Here is a 22,830-nt window from a genome sequence, read left to right as displayed (position 1 = left end):
TCTGTCAGTTAGAGAAGATCAGGGTGAATGGGAACTATTGGGGGCTTATGTGTTATTCCATTCTGGGCTGCCATGTGCAGATAATCCCTTCTCTAGTACCCATCACTGACATTGTAATGATTGATTAGCCAAACAAGTAGTGGAATATTGAGGAGACACATAGCTCTGTAGCCACCTCTTTGTCATTCCCAGCCATATATCATTTTATATAAATATACTGGATATTGCTAGATTAAAGTGTGAGACTGTGAATAAGTGAAGGGAATTTAAGGGAGAACAGTGGCAAAAAGTAATCTCCTCTCCAAGTGCTCCCCGCGTTTATGGTACATGGGGATAGCTTGGAACTAAGGTTGGTGGAATAAAAAGTGTTTACTTAAATGAGAAAACAATATGTAATATTATGTAATTTTCAGTTTGTTCCCCACTACCAGGGGTTAATGTGTTCTTCCAGACTGAGGTACAAAATGACATAGGTAGGACATTAGCATTTGGGTTTGGGATGTGCCATATACGTGAGCTACAGTATAAAGGTATAATTACTGCCCTGACATCTGCCATTAAGCACAGTTCTAAGAAGCAAGTAAAAGCTAAAATGATCCAGTCTGCGTGGGATATTGTGACCTCACACAGCAGATAAAGCGATATTTATAGGGCCTGTTTAGATGGAGCTGAGTGAGTGCCCAAAGAGGGGGTAGAGGGACAGCAGTGTCAATTCTATGACTATGCTAAACATTGCACAGACTTGCACAAGGTAACAATATATAATCTTTATCTTGTTAGTGACACATACAGCATATTATATGGAGTGCATTATAGGGTTAAAATTGATTGTAATGGCCTGGGAGAACATACAGTGTGTTTATTGCTCCAGCATTCACACCTCTCAGCGAATACCAAGCAGGGGCCGACAGATGCAGTGGCCTGGTAGGGGGCCGGCTGCTGAATACTGAGTGCCCAGTGATGGGCAACTTGCCAGCTGATGCCTTTAAAACTGAGTAGCTATAGAATGGTGCAGTTCAATCCCCGGGGGGAACAGGGCCGTGTGTAAACTTTCATTCTGTAGCCCTCAGACAGCTGAGTGAGTGCGTATTTGCTTACTCTCGGAACACTACAGCTTGGTGATTGTCTTTATACAGTATCTGTAACCCTGTTACTAAATGTTGACCCACAAAGGCAAAGTATAACCACTGTGCTGTAGGTGCCTTATCCCTTCTAATCAGAGTTTCTCAAACTTTTGGGTTCAAGCTCCCTTTGCAGCAGAAGATTTTTTCTGTCTCCCTCTCCCCCCAGCTCATATCAAGGTTAGAGATTTACAGTCATATGAAAATGTTTGGGAACCCCTCTCAGCCTACATAATAATTGACTCCACTTTCAACAAAAAAGATAACAGTGTTATGTCTTTCATTCCCCAGGAACATCTGAGTACTGGGGTGTTTTCTGAACAAAGATTTTAGTGAAGCAGTATTCAGATGTAAGCGCTTTGCATGGTGGAAGAAGAACACCGCATTCCAAGAAAAACACCTGCTACCTACTGTCAAATTTGGTGGAGGTTCCATCAGGTTTTGTAGCCTGTGTATGGTAAGGTGTAACAAGCAACTGACTGTTACATACACAAAAATTTGGGATGATACAAAACTTGCCCTAATAACAGTGTCCACAAAATGGTGCCTGCCTGCTTGATGTGATTGTGGATTTTAAGGCTGAAGGAGAAAACTGTAAATAATTTATATAGAGTAAATAAAGTTTATTTTACTCAACTAACATCTTAGAAAAGGATTTGGAATTTCTCTTAGGGTGGCAGGTCCCCTTTAATGAAGGGAAAGTAGCAGGCTGCTCCTCGCAGTCCAAATAAAGTATCAGGTATAATTGAGGACTGAATCACTGGTGAATAAAATGAAAAGCAGCTTTGGAAGTTACTCAGGAAGTCCAGTCTGGCAAATTCTCCATCATCAGCAGACACAATGAACGAAATATTTACTTAACCACAAAAAATTGGTATTTTTAGGTGTTTAGTTGAGCAACAATAAATCACGTGTCCCATACTAAGGCAGAGCGTTATATCTGATGCCCATTTTCAAGTTATTTGCAGAAGTCTACTGTCTTCATCTTTTCCTATCATCTCCACCTTGCCCTGCATACTTCATCTTGCAGTTCTTTCTACATCTTGTATTGGTCTTGATAGGGATTGCCGTGTGCACCAGGTCCCTATGAAGATTTAATGGGGATGGGGAAGGCTGGTGCTGTGTAGTTACATTGTCACTGGTAGCTACAGTATGTTCATAAGTCCTAGTTGGGTGCTAATATCACTATAATTTCTCTGCTACAGTGGCATGGAAGGGTTTTACATACTTAGAGCTTAATCCCATTTTAGGCACGGTCAGGATTTTCTCGACTCTCAGGTATCTCATGTGGCTTCTCAGGAGTGGGTGTTAGAGCTGTGAGATAACATAGGATGAAAGGAGAGGCGGGGCTCTGGGAGACATGTACAGTACAAATACAGGATATTCCTGCCCTGGGATACATCTTGTGTAGTGCTCCTAATATCAAGCAGAGGATAACAATCCTTTCAGAGTTTTACATGTTTCCTTTAAAATTAAGACAGGGAGATTCTGTGATTTACAGATGAAATTGCAGAGGCATGGAGGGGATGTGTGGTGTTTATACAAATGTCCTGTAGATGTCACGGTGCCCAGACTTATACTGTGCATACTTCCTGACAGCTTATAAGTGAAAGTTACTGTTGTGTAATGGCTGCATGACTCTGCTCATAAAGCACTGTTCTACTCTACTCATCCTCGGCTACCCAAAACATAACAGGAAGCTGCTCCCAATTCATCACCCTTGGCAACTAGAGCTTGAGCATACCTCCCAACTGTCCCTTTTTTGGAGGGACAGTCCCTCTTTTGACAGCTCAACCCGCAGTCCCTCATTTGTACTGGAAAGTCCCTCTTTTCTATGCACTGAACAGCCAGAAAAAGAAACAAAGTTTCTCACTTAATTGGCTTTTAGCAGAGAGCCCAGAACAGCTAACAGGTGCAAATAAGATACTTTGTAACAATTTTGAGACACAAAAACACAGTTTAGATAAGGAGAAATATTTTCAAACTTTCATAACCTGCCAAAATTTGTAAAACAAACATGGTAATTAGGGGGTGTGGCCACAGAAAGGGGTGTGGTCAAAAAATTTGCACCGCTACATGCAGGAAAAAAATTTTTGTCCCTCTTTTTACTTCCAAAATGTTGGGAGGTATGGCTTGAGAGACAATTGTGTTATATGCCATTAGCATGCCCACTAAACCACTTCCTTCCCATGGCAAACAGCATTTTGAGTATTGGCACTGCCATTTGCAGGGTGGAATGGGGTCATTCAAGTTTAGTGACTTGGCACAAATACATCCTGGGCAAGTGTCTGCTTATTGTGTGGATATATGTGAGCACAGGCAGCATGCCAGGGGAAATAACATAATACTTGTTCAGCCGGTCACAGTAGGGGGCCATTCCTGCACTTCATTATGTTTAAAAATGCCTTATGAGTTTCCCCTCTTTGACAAGCAGCAGATCCTATCCACACGCAGCAATACTTACAGACAAAAAAATTGACTTCTAGAAACTGTAGAAGTCAACTATTATAGTGGCCCCCTCATTCAGCGCCCAATAATTGCTCTTGTCACATGTGGATCAGACTGTATCAGTTTAGTCCAATACCCCCCTTGTGTTCCAAGAACATGTATACTGAGGGGGCATTGATCCTGGTACTGAATACAGACTGATAGCTGGAGTTAAAATACAAGGAAAATAAAAAATACTAATTTATTAGTTGTTCACTCAGTGACAAAAATCGCTAACCTTTACCCTACACTGGCGCACCTGTTTTGCACCCTGGAACCTTATTGGAGAGCAGGAAAATGCAATGTGGTCAAGTGTACCTTAAAGTGGATTTATTGGATTTTTCGGAAGCAGAGCAGTTGGATGTGTGACTGTTCACCAGACTTGAATGAAGTTGTATATATGTCGGCAGCGCACACTACTATTTAGAATTATAGAAGCTTACAAAGCCATGTACGGCGGTGCGTAAGATAGATATAATTAGTTGCAACAACAAAAGGTTTTTAAAGATCTTATTTTCCGCACACTGTAGATTGCACACTGTAGAAGCAATCTACAGTGTGCGGAAAATAAGATCTTTAAAAACTTTTTGTTGTTCACCAGACTTGCCAGGCTGGAAGAACTGGTCTTATTCAAGTCTAGAATGGGCTGCAAAGGGTCACAGGACCAGAAAGATGCCAGTGTCCCCTGTGATGTTACTGGCAAGACATCATAGTAGCAACAGGCTAATCCACTCTATAAGGCACTTCTGTATTTGCAATGATCATGTCCAGGTTTTGCTTTATACTGTGGATTATAGAATAATGTAAATATTTCTGCTGGAGCCTCCAACAGTTACCCCTCTGCCAACACTCTGTTTTAGTGCTCTCTCCTGTCCCTATACTTTCTCCTTCTCCAGTGCTCTCTCCTGTCCCAACACTCTCCTTCTCTTCCATTGCTCTCTCCTGTCACAACTCCCTCCTGCCCCAATACTCTCTCATCCGCCATCACTTTTTCCTGTTTCAATGCACATTCATCCTCCAGCACTCTCCCCTATTCCAATGCTGACTCCCCATTCGTCGTTCCTCCTCTTTTATCGATCCTTTCCTTACCCTATTAACTGAGCTTTTACGATATTGTGAATCAGGGAAAAAGTACAAAGAATAGCAATTACATTTAAGAAGGGGTTATGAAAGATAAGTTTGACACTGGTCAACAGGGAGAAATCAATTGAAATCAATTAGGTCGCACTCACTTGTCTGCAACTTTGTTCACGGGTGCACTTTTCCCACGTGTCCTTCCACACGAATACGATATTTGTTAGGAATTCAAACGGGCAGCACTCCATAAAATAAAAGCCTTTATTTTTCACATGCAGGGCAACAACAGAGCAACGTTTCGAGCCGCCTGGCTCTTTATCAAGCTAATTAACATATGTACATTTCCTCCTTTTATCCTAGTGCAGCATAGCACCATCTAGTGTTGCTTACACATTGATACATAAAAAAACACAATATATCACAGAAACGATACAAGGCTTCACTTATCTTGTTATAATGTTCCATTCTCTATGTGGCCAAATTGTATCGAGATAAAACTGTGAAAAAAGGGAAGGACATTAAAACAATGTTAAAGCCACTAAGTTACCTAAAAACAGGAACCAAGTCATATTCCATGTTCAATCCATTTGGTGACAGACTATCCAGTTTCCGAATCCACCAGGCTTCTCTTTATAATAGTTTTTTTAGACGATTACCACCCCTTCTCATCCTTTGGACTGTCTCCACTATCTGAAATTTTAACTGGTGAACAGCGTGTCCCTTCTCTGCAAAATGCCGTGCCACTGGTTGTTCCATTCTTTTATTTTTAATGGCAGATTTATGCTCCCTAATCCTATCTCTGGCCATACGCGATGTCTGTCCGACATATACCAAGCCACACGGGCATTTAATTACATACACTACAAATGTAGTTGTACACGTATATTGGCCAGAGATAGGAATAGGGACCTTGTTTCTCGGGTGATAAATCACTTCACCTTTTTGCACATTATTACAGCAATTACACATGCAGCACGGAAAGGTTCCCTTTTTAACTGGGCGCAAAACTGACTGTTTGCATTTTATCTCGGAACCCACATCCGCTTTCACCAGCAAAGATCCAATAGTACGTGCTTTTTTAAAGGACATCACTGGTGGATTCTGGAAGCTGGATATCTCCCCTAGATTTGTTTGTAGAACACTCCAATGTTTTTTTAGAATTTTTCCAATCTGATCACTTAGTGTGTTATACGTGGACACAAAAGGAATCCTAGACATATCTCGTTTTACTGATTTAGTTAATAAACTCTTTCTATCCAATTGTTCCATTCTTTCTTTTTGGCTTTGTACCACCTTTCTAGGATATTTTCTACTTATAAATTTCTCAGTCATTTCCTCCATTCTTACTTGTGCAAGTCCTTCATCTGACACTATCCTTTTTACCCGAGCCAATTGGGATTTGGGAAGTGAGTTTTTTGTCTGGAGTGGATGAAAGGAGGAAAAATGTAAAAGGGTATTTCTATCTGTCTCCTTCGTAAAAAGATCAGTTTGCAACTTACTGTCAGCCACATATACTCTAGTATCTAGGAAAGCTATCTCCTTTGGATCAACATGGACTGTAAACTTGATATATGTACATACTGAATTAATCTCCCAAAAGAATTGATCAAGCGACGAACGTGGCCCCCTCCATAGCATAGAGACATCGTCAATATATCGTAACCACTTTAAACAATGCTGTTTAAACCACCAATTTGTGTAGATAAATTTTTCTTCAATTTTTCTGGTGGATTCGGAAACTGGATAGTCTGTCACCAAATGGATTGAACATGGAATATGACTTGGTTCCTGTTTTTAGGTAACTTAGTGGTTTTAACATTGTTTTAATGTCCTTCCCTTTTTTCACAGTTTTATCTCGATACAATTTGGCCACATAGAGAATGGAACATTATAACAAGATAAGTGAAGCCTTGTATCGATTCTGTGATATATTGTGTTTTTTTATGTATCAATGTCTAAGCAACACTAGATGGTGCTATGCTGCACTAGGATAAAAGGAGGAAATGTACATATGTTAATTAGCTTGATAAAGAGCCAGGTGGCTCGAAACGTTGCTCTGTTGTTGCCCTGCATGTGAAAAATAAAGGCTTTTATTTTATGGAGTGCTGCCCGTTTGAATTCCTAACAAATATCGTATTCGTGTGGAAGGACACGTGGGAAAAGTGCACCCGTGAACAAAGTTGCAGACAAGTGAGTGCGACCTAATTGATTTCAATTGATTTCTCCCTTCGTGAGGTGAGCACCACGATAGCAATATGACTTTTGCATATACAAATGAAGATGTTATAAGAATCACAGCTGCAGTGAAAGGCAACAGTGAATTTCTCTCCCAAAATGATGTTATATGTGACCTAAAGGATTTAGAAAGGCTACAGAGAAAAAAAGTGGCCTGGGACTTACACTCCATGACACTCGCTGAATATGTGAAACTGCAAAGAATTCCCAGAGGTCTGCGCTCCCATTTGAGACCCACGATGTTTGGAGGGGATGAAGCATTCCGCAAAAAGTGGGAATCCATTCTCAATAAATTTTCCCTCGATTTAATGGTGGCATTACTGGAGCAAATCCAGAAAGAAGCACCTGACGTGTCAGCGTTGATTGCAGAGAAGGAACAGAAAATGCGGAACCAATATTCAGAGCGTGAGTTATCGGAGGGACTAACTAAGCTGACGGACTCCCTCGCTGCATTCCGTGCAGCCTTAGAGATCCGCAAGCGTGAAAAGTTTCGCCGAGATGCGGAGGACTACAGCGCAGGTATGATTTACAAGTGGCGCACCACACAAGAGCAAAGACAGCCGATGGGACGTGAGTATGTCCGCACTCGCAGGACGAGGAACGAGAGTGGAGAACGGTCAGCAGAGGAGCAGGCGAGACAAAGAAGGCAAACGCCAGCTGTACCGACAACGGCTTTTTTATCCAGCTCCCAGACATCCCTGAATACAAGCGACGCAAGCGGAGAGGAGGCAGGAGGTCAAAGAATAAAAGAGAAAAAGTATGTGAAGAAACATCGGCCGCGACGGTGGTGAATATCACAGGAGTGGAATTGGATTCAGACGAATTAAAGGTATTAAGCAAAGGTTTTCTCATTTGCATTAGTGTCTGGCCCAGACTTTTTTGAACTTGATTTGGCCTTATTTCGGTTCTTCAGGACTTTAAGATTAAAAATACAATTTGCAGATATTAAGACGTCTGCTGAGGACATGGGTATTAACACTTTTTGTGCCAAAACAATGGGCTTAAAGCCATTAAGCAATTTAATGCCTGATGTTAAAAATGCCCCTGTAGAAACATATGTTAAGATGGTGACAGCTGATATAAAAAAGTTGGAAATGATGTATAGAAAAGGGGAAATTGCAACAACTCCACCCAATTTGTCTCGAGCTGAAAGTGAAGCTTTGAAAAGATTGACTAACAGAAAAGATTTAATATTTAAAGCTGTGGACAAGGGGGGTGCAGTTGTTGTAATGACAAAGGAATACTATGTTGGTGAAATCCGAAGATTGCTGGCTGATGAGACTACATATAAGCAGTTAGCCGGGGATCCGGTTTTTGAAATTAAAAAGAAAATACAAACGTTGGTCTCTGATGCCAGGCAATGTGAAGTAATTGATGGTGAATTGGCGGGATATTTGATACAGGATAAACCTGTGATTCCTGTGTTTTACGTCCTACCTAAAATTCATAAAAATTTAAACCGGCCACCAGGTAGACCAATAGTGGCCGGCATAGATTCTATTTTCACCCCTTTAGCTAGATTTGTGGATACAGTCATCAGAACATATGTGACCTCGCAGACCTCATATATACAGGATACCAGTGATTTTTTTTAAAAAATTGGCATTAATCGAATTACCTAGTGATGAGATCTGGCTGGTCACATTGGATGTGGAGAGCCTCTACACCTCCATCCCACATGATGGGGGTGTGGAGGCAGTCCATATGTATTTGGAACAGGAGGAGACCCTTGATGGGGCCCAAAAAAATGTTGTACTTAATTGTCTTGAAATTATCCTACGATGGAACTACTTCATGTTTATGGATGAATTCTTTTTACAGATCAGGGGTACGGCCATGGGGTCGAATGTGGCCCCCTCCTATGCTAATATATACATGGTAAAATATGAAGAAAAATTTATCTACACAAATTGGTGGTTTAAACAGCATTGTTTAAAGTGGTTACGCTATATTGACGATGTCTTTATGCTATGGAGGGGGCCACGTTCGTCGCTTGATCAATTCTTTTGGGAGATTAATTCAGTATGTACATATATCAAGTTTACAGTCCATGTTGATCCAAAGGAGATAGCTTTCCTAGATACTAGAGTATATGTGGCTGACAGTAAGTTGCAAACTGATCTTTTTACGAAGGAGACAGATAGAAATACCCTTTTACATTTTTCCTCCTTTCATCCACTCCAGACAAAAAACTCACTTCCCAAATCCCAATTGGCTCGGGTAAAAAGGATAGTGTCAGATGAAGGACTTGCACAAGTAAGAATGGAGGAAATGACTGAGAAATTTATAAGTAGAAAATATCCTAGAAAGGTGGTACAAAGCCAAAAAGAAAGAATGGAACAATTGGATAGAAAGAGTTATTAACTAAATCAGTAAAACGAGATATGTCTAGGATTCCTTTTGTGTCTACGTATAACACACTAAGTGATCAGATTGGAAAAATTCTAAAAAAACATTGGAGTGTTCTACAAACAAATCTAGGGGAGATATCCAGCTTCCAGAATCCACCAGTGATGTCCTTTAAAAAAGCACGTACTATTGGATCTTTGCTGGTGAAACGGATGTGGGTTCCGAGATAAAATGCAAACAGTCAGTTTTGCGCCAGTTAAAAAGGGAACCTTTCCGTGCTGCATGTGTAATTGCTGTAATAATGTGCAAAAAGGTGAAGTGATTTATCACCCTAAAAACGGGGTCCCTATTCCTATCTCTGGCCAATATACGTGTACAACTACATTTGTAGTGTATGTAATTAAATGCCCGCGTGGCTTGGTATATGTCGGACAGACATCACGTATGGCCAGAGATAGGATTAGGGAGCATAAATCTGCCATTAAAAATAAAAGAATGGAACAACCAGTGGCATGGCATTTTGCAGAGAAGGGACACGCTGTTCACCAGTTAAAATTTCAGATAGTGGAGACAGTCCAAAGGATGAGAAGGGGTGGTAATCGTCTAAAAAAACTATTATATAGAGAAGCCTGGTGGATTCGGAAACTGGATAGTCTGTCACCAAATGGATTGAACATGGAATATGACTTGGTTCCTGTTTTTAGGTAACTTAGTGGTTTTAACATTGTTTTAATGTCCTTCCCTTTTTTCACAGTTTTATCTCGATACAATTTGGCCACATAGAGAATGGAACATTATAACAAGATAAGTGAAGCCTTGTATCGTTTCTGTGATATATTGTGTTTTTTTATGTATCAATGTCTAAGCAACACTAGATGGTGCTATGCTGCACTAGGATAAAAGGAGGAAATGTACATATGTTAATTAGCTTGATAAAGAGCCAGGCGGCTCGAAACGTTGCTCTGTTGTTGCCCTGCATGTGAAAAATAAAGGCTTTTATTTTATGGAGTGCTGCCCGTTTGAATTCCTAACAAACACTGGTCAACAGGGATACAGCAAGGTTCCGAGTTCAGATATAGGTTAGTAAGCAGCAGCAGTCCTGCCCTGCTTTATGGCTGAGATTCTATCTATCTTATAACAGAGCATTCTGTCACAGTTAGTGATGGGCAAATAAATTCGCCAGATGAGAATTTATGTTGAATTTCCGCATTTAGCCGCTGGTGATTAAATTCGCAAAACTGCCGTGAAAATTCGCAGACGAAAAATACACTGAGCTGAAAAAAATTGGGCTTGCGTCAGAACAGTTGCACGCATAAACATTGCCGTGCGTCAAAATTAGACTTTAATGCATTTGGTCAAAATAGGTGCATCTACAACAATTGTCGCGGCATCTAAATAGACGCGCGTCAAAATAATTTTGACGCCCATTGACTGCAATGCGTTTTGCAAATTTTTCGTCGTTTTGTGAATTTCATGAGAATTAATTTTTCGGCAAAGCGAAATGGGACAAATTCACCCATCACTAGTCACAGTGAAACAGTTCCTATCTGATAGCCATTGGAAGCAGCAGTCCTGCTTTATGGCTGAAATTTAAGCTAACTTTACACTTACAGAGCTGCCCTACCCTTTTTCTATAAACAGATTTTTTTATATGGATGAAAGAAAAAAATGAAGTTGTCACAACTGTTCTTTCCACTTCATTTATTTTGGATTGTCTTGCAGACCATGAACTGTGATTAGATTTCTTTTTTCTTATTTGATGTCTCAGTAAATCTCTTTGAAACTAGGAAAATGTCTGATCCTAAAAATTCCAGTGGGAAAGCTCAGATATTTTAGGTTGAGAATAGGTATATAATATATTTGCAGTCAGCATGCAGCTTCTCTGACTGTATTGGAAGGGAGGTGAGGGGGTGCTGGGGGTCAGATGGTTTTAAAGAAAAGCCTATAGCTGGTGCACTGGGAGGGGTCCACCTCTATAAATACCCCAATATCTACCTAACAGTGCCACAAACCATTAGGTATGAAGGAAAGTGCCAGGAAGGGGTTACATAAATGTACAGTGCGGTCACTCATGGCCATAATAGGTGCACATCCATCTGACTCGGCACATTCTGGTATCTCTGCTAAATTTGCTGATAAATAAAGCCCCCGAGCACTTGCTCCTTCCCATCTGCTTCCATTTAGCTGTGTTTATTGCTATTGTGTCTCTGGCTCACATTAATGAGCCACCCGATTACTCACGCCAAGGGTGGGACAGGAATAGGGCTTTTTATTTCCTCTTTTGTCAGAAATTGAGTTTTTTTTTTAAATTTCGTAACTCAGTCCCCCTCCAGCAGAGTGAGAGATGGAAAAACAAACTAACAAAGTATGAGAGCTTGTAACCAGTGCATGTGATACACGGTATCTTCCAGTTAGTGAGTGCAATTGGTAAAGGAAGGATATATGTATGTATATATTCTCCAAGGCAGAAGTTTGTCTCCATTTACAGTCTAAAATACATTCTCAGTGTAATGAGTAATATATCCATATAGTAATTCAACTGCTTGTAAAACATTTTGTTAAAACTGCACATCCAGCTTCTATTTCAATCTTGTTAAACTCCTATTAATGCCCAACCAGTAACCTTGTGCATCCTGCATGTCACTTCGAATCCTTTCTGCATCTGTTACTTCTTACTTTTCCCATGTATCAGGGAAACCCGTTCCAAGAGAATTTATTGAAGTCGAAAGTAAATTCTTGGATCATAACAGCCATTTACAAATGCAGATTTGCTTCTACACACAGTAACAAGCAACAGAATCCCTGAAAAGCCATTGCTAAGCAGAGAATACAGATGTACAGATCTGCAAGATAAGCAGTGCATTACTCAGTCTCTTCTGTGGCAACGTAACAACTCTAAATGAACCTCCTGTATTACAGAAAGATAGAAATTAATTACTAGCTTGTTAGTGGTATAAGCTGCTAATTACAGATTTATGTAGGATGCATTTCCATATCCAACCAAAGACAGAGCTTGCTTCCAGATCAGTCCATAGTGCTGCAATTAACCCTAAAATATTGTCTACACAAGTCTGATGCAGGTGGGAGAGGGGTGGGGGATACACAGTCACTTCCTCCCAGTGCAGTAGGTACAGTGGGTTCCCTGGGTATCTGGGGAAGGTAATTTCTGTACAGGTGGGAGAGGAGGGGAGATACACAGTCACTTCCTCCCAGTGCAGTAGGTACAGTGGGTTCCCTGGGTATCTGGGGAAGGTAATTTCTGTACAGGTGGGAGAGGGGTGGGGGATACACAGTTACTTACTCCTAGTGCAGTAGGTACAGTTGACCATTAAAGAAAAGTAACACAAAGTATTTCCCACCTGCACTTCCAGATCTCCCTATTTTGCTGGTGTTTACTGACCGGCCGCATCACAGCCATACTAACTTCCTTGAAGCTCTTGTGAGGCTGAGTGGATGCCCTGTAGAACACATTTTTCTTCATTAAAATCAAGATATAGCTGCAGTAACAAGCTATTAAGGAGCTATGGAGTAGTGTTGCAGACAGAAAGGCAAACAGAAATGCAACAAGGGGCCTGGGTACCTTGCTGGATAACACTGGTGCAGATAAAGATACAGTTTCTGAGTCTCTACATTCCACATAATGATCTCTCTGTCAAAGCTGTTGTTTTCTCTGGAAAAAAGGCACTTGCGAGGGGACATGATTACACTTTTCAAGTACATTAGAGGACATTATAGACAAATAGCAGGGGACCTTTTTACCCATAAAGAGGATCACCCAGGGTCCATCCCCCCTGTCCCCGTACTGTGACGCTCTGTGCATGATGACGCAGCTCGGTGTGCATACGCAAATGGCGCCCTCTTGGTGCGTACGCGCAGGCGGCGCCATGCACCGTCGAAAATGCATTTAAAAAAAAAAACAACGAACATCGGAAGAGGGGGTCTGGCCCGGCAGGGGCCCATGAGGGTTGGGGCCCACCAGGTTTTTTCCCGGTGTCCCGCCGTGCCAGTCCGACACTGGGATCACCACACCAGAGGCCACCCCTTCAGACTAGAGGAAAAGAACTTTCATTTGAAGCAACGTAGAGGGTTCTTCACAGTGAGGACAGTGAGGTTGAGGAATGCACTGCCGGGTGATGTTGTGATGGCTGATTCAGTTAATGCCTTTAAGAGGGGCTTGGATGATTTTTTGGACAGACAGAATATCAAAGGCTATTGTGATGCTAAACTCTATAGGTAGGGATGCACCGGATCCAATTTTTTGGATTTCGGCCGAAACCCCGAATACGTCACGAAACATTTGGCTGAATACCGAATCGAATCCTAATTTGCATATGCAAATTAGTGTTGGGAAAGGGAAAATATTTTTTACTTCTTTGTTTTGCATAGGCAAATTAGGATTCCGATCCAGTTCAGCGGGGCAGAAGGATGCACCCGAATCTGAATCCTGCTGAAAAAGGGAGAATCCCGAACCGAATCCTGGATTCGGTGCATCCCTAATAGTTAGTATAGATATGGGTATATATAATTTATGTGAAAGTAGAGAGGGGTGTGTGTATGGATGCTGGGTTTTCATTTTGAGGGGTTGAACTTGATGGACTTTGTCTTTTTTCAACCCAATTTAACTATATGTAACTATAACCAGTGTTGGACTGGGAAAAAACCCGGTGGGCCCTGGGCTCTTGTGGGCCCCACCGGCCCAGATTCACTTCTTAGTGGTGCGGCCACGTAAACGTAGGTTCCCGGCACTGCTCGCGTATGCACATAATTGATGTAGCACGCTGGAGCAGGAGCTGGAGCGGGGGCCCCTGGGTCAGTAGGCCCCTAGCCCCCCAGTCTGACTATAACTATGTAAAGCTGGCTGTAGCGAGGAGCCCCAGGGATGGACAGAGATCAGCAGTCAGGATATCCTACTGGTGCAGTTACCCTGCTTTCCATGAGTCATTGACAGGCAAATATACCTCCTGCAAAAGAAACACAGAAGTTTAACTAGAGGGAACAAACACAGTTCATCATCTTCCACCAAAAAAAACTGACCCCCAGCCCAAGGATTGGATTATAAATTTAGAGTTTGGGAGAGGCATGAGGTTACATCAGATCTGGCTGGATAACGTGCCGATGGTGATGCTTAGGGTAGCACCCGGAAATGCATGTCATTGTATGGTAGGAGTAAAGTCACAGAAAATGACTGTATGTATCATGTCTGCATGTTGGTGGCATAAGGAGGTAGTCTTGAATAGTATGGTATGAGGTGAGGTTGGTTTCTCACTGTTCTCCCCTTGTCATACTTACGTTGGTATTTAGGATATAATAAGTCACAAATTTACGGTCCATCCAACGGTGAGTAGTATTTTCCTGTTTTTAAGGGTGCTGAACCCTCAATATTGATCACTGGGCTTCTCTAATTAGTGGGAAGGTAAGTTTGAGCATGCCTCACTATCTAGTCCATTGGATTAGAGAACTGGTATCACTTATGTACAAGACTGGATTTCTCCTTACCTACTCTCATGAGTTGGGTTGTTGGTGTGTATGTGTAGTAGAGCTGGTCAGTATGGCTTCCCAGTTGTAATCTCTAAGTGCCAGCAAAACCCATTAGAACAGGAGCTCTGTCCGTATCTTACCAGAATCCTAAAATCAGCACTTTTATGGTTTGGCATAATATAAGGATCTGGCTGTGTGGCAATTTAAAGAAACTGTAACAACTAAAAATTATACGGGGGAATGTAATAAAAATCGCTAATGGAAAAACTATTTGCAATGCGAAAAGTTATGCCTTTGCGCGAACAAATTTTGCTTTGTGCGAATTTAATATAGCTTTTGCGAGCCCGGAAACTGTTTAGCGACCACTTCCGACAGTGAAAGACCGTTTGCGAATTTTATAGTTTGCACCAATGCGCAGTCAATGTAATAAAACTTCTTACTGAAAAAGTCGTTATGTTTGCTCCAAAAGATTACGACACCTTCAAGCACTTCTTATGAGTGCGCAATTAAAATTCGCAATGCGCAATTAAAATTCGCAATGCAATAACAGTTTAAGGAACAATATTACATTGCGAGATGTGGATTTTTAATCTTATTGGTGCGAATTGTTTTGCTCTTTGCGACTTTTATTACATTCCCCTGATAGTGTTTTAAAGTAATGAAAATAGCATGTACATTTTGCCCTACACTGGTAATACTGAACTGTTTGCTTCAGACACTACTATAGTTGATATAAACAAGCTGCTGTGTAGCAATGGAGGACATTTTAAAAAGGTTATATGGCACAGGATAAATAGTGGATAACAGATAACACCATTATGTTCTACAGAGCTTATCTGCTGTGTACCCTGAGCCTTTTCTCCTTTGAATGGCTGCCCCCATTGCTACACAGCAGCTTATTTATATAAACTATAGTAGTGTTTCTGAAGCAAACACATCAGTTTTACCAGTGCAGGGCAACACTACATTATATTTTTATTAGGGATGCACCGAATCCACTATTTTGGATTCGGCCGAACCCCCGAATCCTTTGTGAAAGATTCGGGGCGCATACCGAACCGAATCTGAAGGGGAAAAAATGTTTACTTCCTTGTTTTGTGACAAAAAGTCACCATATTTCCCTCCCCACCCCTAATTTGCATGGTACGGCCGGGCAGAAGAATTCGGCCGAATCTGAATCCTGCTGAGAAAGGCCGAATCCCGAAACCGAATCCTGGATTCGGTGCATCCCTAATTTTTATTACTTTAAAACACTTACATTTTTTGACATTACTGTTCCTTTAAGTTTCTTTTAAAGCTGCATACAGGGTTCATGTTACTGATAAATTACAGCATGAAACTGATAGCTTCAGTAACTTATGCATAAAGGTATTTTGGTTCCCAGCCCCTGACTGTACCTTTAAAGGGCAATTTCTCACCCCGGTGATGAGTTTCCTATGCGATTTGTTGAACGCCATGCAAGTGATTTCCTCCTGGCTGTGCACATTGCTGAGAAGAAGAGATTTGGTGCTGGTCTCTACATCCCACATGGTAACCGTGGAATCTTCACTGTCTTAACAATCTAGAAGCAAAATGATACAAATACCCCTTATTTAAGCTTGGTTTATCTTTGCTGGTTCTATTGCAGCATAATGGGCTTTCAAACTGTAAGGTCTGACAATTTGTGGTTAAAGGATACAGTATCCACTATAGCTTATTACTGGCAACATACTCACCTAGTACTTTCATGTACCTCTTTTCCTCTCTCTGTACGGGGCAGACTGTATAAAGTGGCTAGTGAAATGGGAAGGCATAGCTTTATTTCCAAGGAGACATACTGACACACAGGGGGCCTTACCAACCATTATGCATGGACTCTAAGGAAGTGCTTCCCAAATGATGGGGTCTATACCCTAGAGCAGTGTTTTCAGCATTTTTGGCCTTAGGGCAGTAGATGGTGGGGTTCATTATATGATAAATTGAAGGTTATTTAGGATTTGGGGAGAATGATTGTTCTTCTTGATACTCCTGAATGCTTTAGGTGGCTAGCTTATGGAACTATGACTGAATGACTGATATACTGATATTTATATGCTCAGTGGCACAGTGATTATTGGGTTTATTGAGTAATAACTGCCTAGGGATCCATTATATACTGATGTATGGATTAAGGCTACAATAGCACTAGTTCTAGCAGAGCTGAATAATGAATTCTAGTTCCTTGGGCTGCTCAGTCAAAAGAGGAATCCCTTTTTTTCTCCCTGACTTCACAGAAATGAAATGCAAATTCCCATTTCCAATTTGCCGTTAAATTGCCCCAATTTTATGAGGTTGTGCGATGTCAGTTGATGAGGTTTTATGATCAGAAGCAACTGGCACCTCATGCAGAATGGCGGTAATCGTTGTAGCGTGCCGAAGAACGGCAATTTATACTCCACTTTCCTTTCTGCTGACTTGCAATATTCTGTGAATTGGGCAGAAAATGCTATTAACTTGCTCTCTGCCAGTCTTTGCTTAGAATAGGCCTGTAATATCTTTAATAAGTGCCAATTGTGTCAACGGAACTGGTGACTGTAACTATATTTGCCCTACAAGATTGTAATCTCTGGGGGTGAGGAAAGGGGAGGTTCTGTTTGTTGTGCAGTTCTGACCTGCTGATTATAGATTTGCCTTACTTGTGAGATGTTCCTTTATGATCTTGGAGAGCAGCCCAGGGGCGTGTGGGTATGTTCAACTTCCTGGTACCAAATACGTCTCTAGAACTATCACTAAAGGGGAGCAGAGTGGGGCCTGATTTACACTGTCCTCACTATGACAATCCATCTGTAAAGAGGAAACAGGTAAAGAGCTGTGAATCTCTAAACTCATTGCACCTGGGCTCAGTGTCGGACTGGGACACCAGGAGCCCATCCAAAAACCTTAGACCAGGGGCCCACCCAAAAACCTTAGACCAGGGGCCACTCTCAGTACTATTTTCTTCCTCTCCTTACTCAACCTCTATTCTCCTAGTCTCTTTTCTTTACATACTATAATCTATTATTCCACCTATTTAGCCTCTTTGTTCTCATCAAAATAGGTAATGGCCATGTAATATGCCAAAAGTTTTGAAGCAGGAGGGCCCACTGACACCTGGGCCCACTGGGAGTTTTCCTGGTATCCCTGTGGGCCAGTCCCACACTGCCTGGGCTGCTTGCTTCCCCATGGTCAGGCAGGAATCAGGTGCAGGACTTTAGCACCAGGGTGTGCCGGCAGGTCTGCGAGGAGATGTCCCAAACCTTTATCACCTGAGGGGGAGATAAAAAAAATGCCCTCTGAATGAGAACATTTGTCACCTCCTGAAGCTAGTGACCTACGGTGAAACCTCCTGTGCAGGTGGGAGGCAATAAACACTTATGTTCAACATTAGCCCAATTGGAACTTTCCCAAATAGATACAAAATCTCTGTTTAGTCTGTTTAGGCCCCAATTTTTTTTTAACTTGTAAGGGGGACCCTGGCGCCAAAGTTTTTTAAAAAAAATATGTTTTGGGGCCCCAATTTTTTTTTACTTGTAAGGGGGGCCCTGGCACAAATGCTTTTTTTTTAAACTTATAAGGGGGCCCTGACCATCAATAGCTTTTTACAACTTGTGTGTGTGGGGGGGTTACTTTTTTAGCGCTGATATCTGTGTGGTCTTTTCACTGTAATGTCGAGTGGGCGGAATCAGGGGTGGGGCTTGGGTGCCAGGGTGGGCGGGGCCACCCTGGCTACATGCAGAATTTTTGCAAAAGGCAGTTATTTTGTTTGTACTGGAATCAGTTATTTTGAGTGAGCTCTAATTCATCTGTTAGGAAAGGAAGCCCCTCCTATAAGATATATTGTCTACATATTATCTAACTGTCAATGATTATCTGACACCCAACTCCTTCATGAAGACAGGATGAAGAGTAACAGATGCTGAGAGAGGGATAGTGAACATAAACTTGATTATTTCAGAAATTATGCAGAATTTTCAATTGATTGTATTTAATTATTTCAGTATTTCAGTATGATGAAGCTTATATTAAATTTCCATTTTTTGCGACAGTTCCCCTTTAAACATGAACATTTTGCATGATTCTCTATCTAATTTACCTATGTAAAATAATCCCAGGGAGGTATATTAGGGCTGCAAGTCATGTGTCTATGTCTAGACCCACTAATAGACCTTGTTCTGGGTGCAAAGCCGTATCACAGGTCACTTGGCCAGTCATCTTGTAGTCTCTCTTCTTGTATTGCAACAGTAGGCAAGTACAGAACTCTCCACCGTCTATGAAACCATCACAAGAGGTGTCCATCTATGGGGGAAGAACAGCCATATATATATATATAGAGAGAGAGAGAGAAAATGGAGTGCACAACCATGAGAATAAACAAAAAACCTGGGTGCTAGTCCGAATTATATAGACACATTCTGCAAGTATTGACAGCACTCCAAGGATATTCACAACTCAGCGATAATTATACATCAGTGAAGGTTTATTGGAAATCCTGGAAATCCAGGATTTTCAATAAACCTTCACTGATGTATAATTATCGCTGAGTTGTGAATATCCTTGGAGTGCTGTCAATACTTGCAGAATGTGTCTATATATATATATATATATATATATATATATATATATATATATATATATACATATTACTGTGATATATTATACACATTAACTAATGACACACCAACACACACACACTACTTGGGACCTGGGGCTTTCCTGATATCTCCATACCATAAGTCTACTAAAAAATAATTCAAACATTAAAGGGGTTGTTTACCTTCAAACACTTTTTTCAGTTCAGTTGGTTTTAGATAGATCACCAGAAATTTCCCAATTACTTTCTTTTTTCTATTTGTGGTCGTTTACTAATATTGAAGTGTAAAGTGTCATTTTTCACCTTTTAAAAGCAGCTCTGGGAGAAGGGTCTCCTACTCTGTAACTGTTTTAAAGTTAGCTGAGATCAAGTACAAGTTATTGTTTTATTTATTACAGAGAAAAAGGGAAATCATTTTTAAAAATTAAATTGGAATCTACTAACTTTTCTGTTGGTCTTTATTATTTATTGTTTATAGCTTTTTTAGTTATTTGCTTTATTCTTCTGGCTCTTTCCAGCTTTCAAATGGGGGTCACTAACCCCATCTAAAAATACAAATGCTCTGTAAGGCTACACATTTGTTGTGTATTGCTACTTTTATTACTCATCTTTCCAATTAGGCATATCCTATTCATATTCCAGTCTCTTATTCAAATCAATGCATGTTTGCTAGGCTAATTTAGAACCTAGTAACCAGATTGCTTAAATTGCAAACTGGAGAGCTGAATAAAAAGTTCAATAACTCAAAAACTACAAATAATAAAAAATGAAAACCAATTGCAAATTGTTTCAGGCATAATCACTTCAAATCCTAGCTACCTGTGCATGGGTCTGAGTATTAAATCAAGCACCAGAACATTACGTCTTATATTGCCTAAAGAAATGTGTCCATTATTAATCTTCAGCTGATGAACAATAACCTAAACCAGAGAAAGAACATTCCAACACATCCTCAGCCCTTTCACCCTGCTCAATGTAGATACTGTATATATATATATATATCTATATATCTATAGATATATATATATATATCTATATATATATCTATATATATATCTATATATATATCTATATATATATATATATATATATATATATCTATATATATATATATATATATATATATATATGTAGGGGACAGGAAGAATCCTTCCCCTGTTTGTCTTCCAGTGACATCATCCAGCCCAGTTGCATGCTGGATAGTGACCCGATTGGCTGGGAACCCCAGTGCATCCTGGGGAGAAAGGGTGTGCCTGACTTTGGAGCCAAAAGCACAGGGTCTCCCAGGAAGAGAGCTGAGAGAGCCAGCGTGAGTAGCTGTAAGACTGTGAGGTGCAGAGAAGAAGCTGCTGAATCTGGGGAGATTGAGCCCAGCCTGTCCCCTGCCAAGTTGCTGCAAACTCAGAAGGAGAAAGGTGCCACTAGTGAGACTGATTCTGCTGCAGAGCTGTGTGTGATCTCCAGTGTGAATTCCTCTGAGAGCACCCCGGTGAGTGAGCCACCCAAGGGAGGATACTGGCACGGATACAAGCGTGGGGCCCCATACTGAAGACAGCTGTTAACCCTTTACCTGCTACGAGAGAGCTGCTGCCAACATTCAAAAGGGAGAGGTACTTTTGGGGAATAAGGTAGCGCTACCTGGGGAGTAAGAGCTCTGGGGAAGGGACAATCATTTGAACTGTGTGATTATTAACCCCTTCAGGAGGATTGGGACTGTGATATCTACCAAGGACTGTGATATCTACCAAGGACTGTGTGAAGCAAAAGTTAAGCACCTAATAGTGGTTTAGGGAGTGTCCCACGTGTCCCCAGTGTAGGAGTGCAGAGTGTATTAGTTGCCCAAGTGTTTACTTTTTGTTTATATAAAGTTTATATTGGTTCAAATTGCAAACTGTGTGTTTTATTATTCCTAGTGTAATCCCCTGAGGTGTCTTCCTCAGTGTTCACTAGGTGGAGGCACTGCGCTGTAATTCCCAGTTCCCAGTACTTTTCAATGCAAAAGGGACTCAGGGCCCCTGGATTGCCAAGGGTAAGTGGTGATTTAAAGAGACAGTAACCAAATTAGTGTTACATTTTGGAGGCACTGCTGAGATGTCGACTGGGAAGCTGGATATGTTTGATGAAAATATGTCTTCATTTGAAACTCCACAAACTGTTCGCCAGTGGTGTACTGCATTGGGACTTAACCCTCGAAAGGTTGCCGCTGTAGGGCCTATGGTGCCCAGAGTGAAAGAAGAATTTATTTACCAAATTCTCGATGGGGAACAGACTTTTTACCGCCCAAGAGTGGCTGCGTCACGGAGAGATTCTGCTGGGGTCCTACTAAATGTTCTTATAGAAAGCCCTAAAGAGATAGATCGTGACCGGGTTCCCCCTGATATTGATGCTGAAAGTGAAGGGCCCTGGAAGATTGTTCTGCCTGATATGTCTGATGATGCAGATGAGTTAACTTCCCAGGGTGATGCCCTTACTACTCAGCATGCTGTGAAGGCACAGGAAAGTGTGCTGCGGGACAAGACATTGTTTGATTCACCAGCTGGGAAGAGTCAAGTAAAGAGATGTCCATCCTGTGAGAGCGTGGTCTCCAAGGGGAGTCGGCATAGCTCTGGTTGCCGGCTGGATACCCCAGAGATTGTGAGCGCGCTGGGACAACTGACTGACCAACTAACACAGCTGGCCTGGAATGGTAATTTTAAGAGACTTAAAGTGTTTTCCGGCACAGATCCTGTACCTACTGGTGAAGAGTCCTTTGAGAGCTGGAGAGACTCCACTGTTGTGTCCGTGAGAGATTGGACTGGCCCCGAGATGACTATGAGAAGGAAGATCCTTGAGAGTCTCCGCAGTCCTGCCGTGGATGTTGTTAAATCCTATATGGTTGGCCACCCTGATGCTACTTCAGGTGATCTGATTGAAGTCCTGGAGGTGACGTTTGGCCCTGTAGAGAGTGCTACAGAGATGCTTCATCGCTTCCACTCTACCTTTCAAAAAGAGAAGGAAGATTTGTCTGTTTATCTTGTGCGGCTAGAACAAGGCCTGAGACTGCTAGTGAGCCGTGGTGCAATTTCAGACGGTGAAATGGATCCTCTGAGAATTCGCCAATTGAAGAGAGGGACCCTGAATAGTGACCCTGTTGCCATGACAATTAGAGCACACTACCAGGATAAGTTACCCCCTGGGTACATTGCTCTGATGGAGAGAGTGCGGCGAGAGGAGGCGGATGCCTATGTGAGGGTCAGACGAAGTCCCACTTCAGGGCATACAGAGAAATCCCCTGCTGATGCTAAACTGTTGGAGGAAAACAAGAAGCTTCGCAAAGAGTTGGAGGAGTTAAAAGCTCAACTGTCAGAGAGAGCCAGACCACCCCCAGCTGAGGCTAAGAAAATTCCTAAGTGTTACCGGTGTGGCAAGCTTGGCCACATCCAGCCAAACTGTCCAGTTCCTGATGAAGGTGAAACCCAATCTGCACTGTGTAAAGTACGCCGCAGGCGTAGAAGT

The sequence above is a fragment of the Xenopus laevis genome, chromosome 9_10S (assembly GCF_017654675.1).
Source record: "Xenopus laevis strain J_2021 chromosome 9_10S, Xenopus_laevis_v10.1, whole genome shotgun sequence".
In the NCBI taxonomy this organism is placed as follows: domain Eukaryota; kingdom Metazoa; phylum Chordata; class Amphibia; order Anura; family Pipidae; genus Xenopus; species Xenopus laevis.
Note: the sequence above shows the minus strand (reverse complement) of the source record.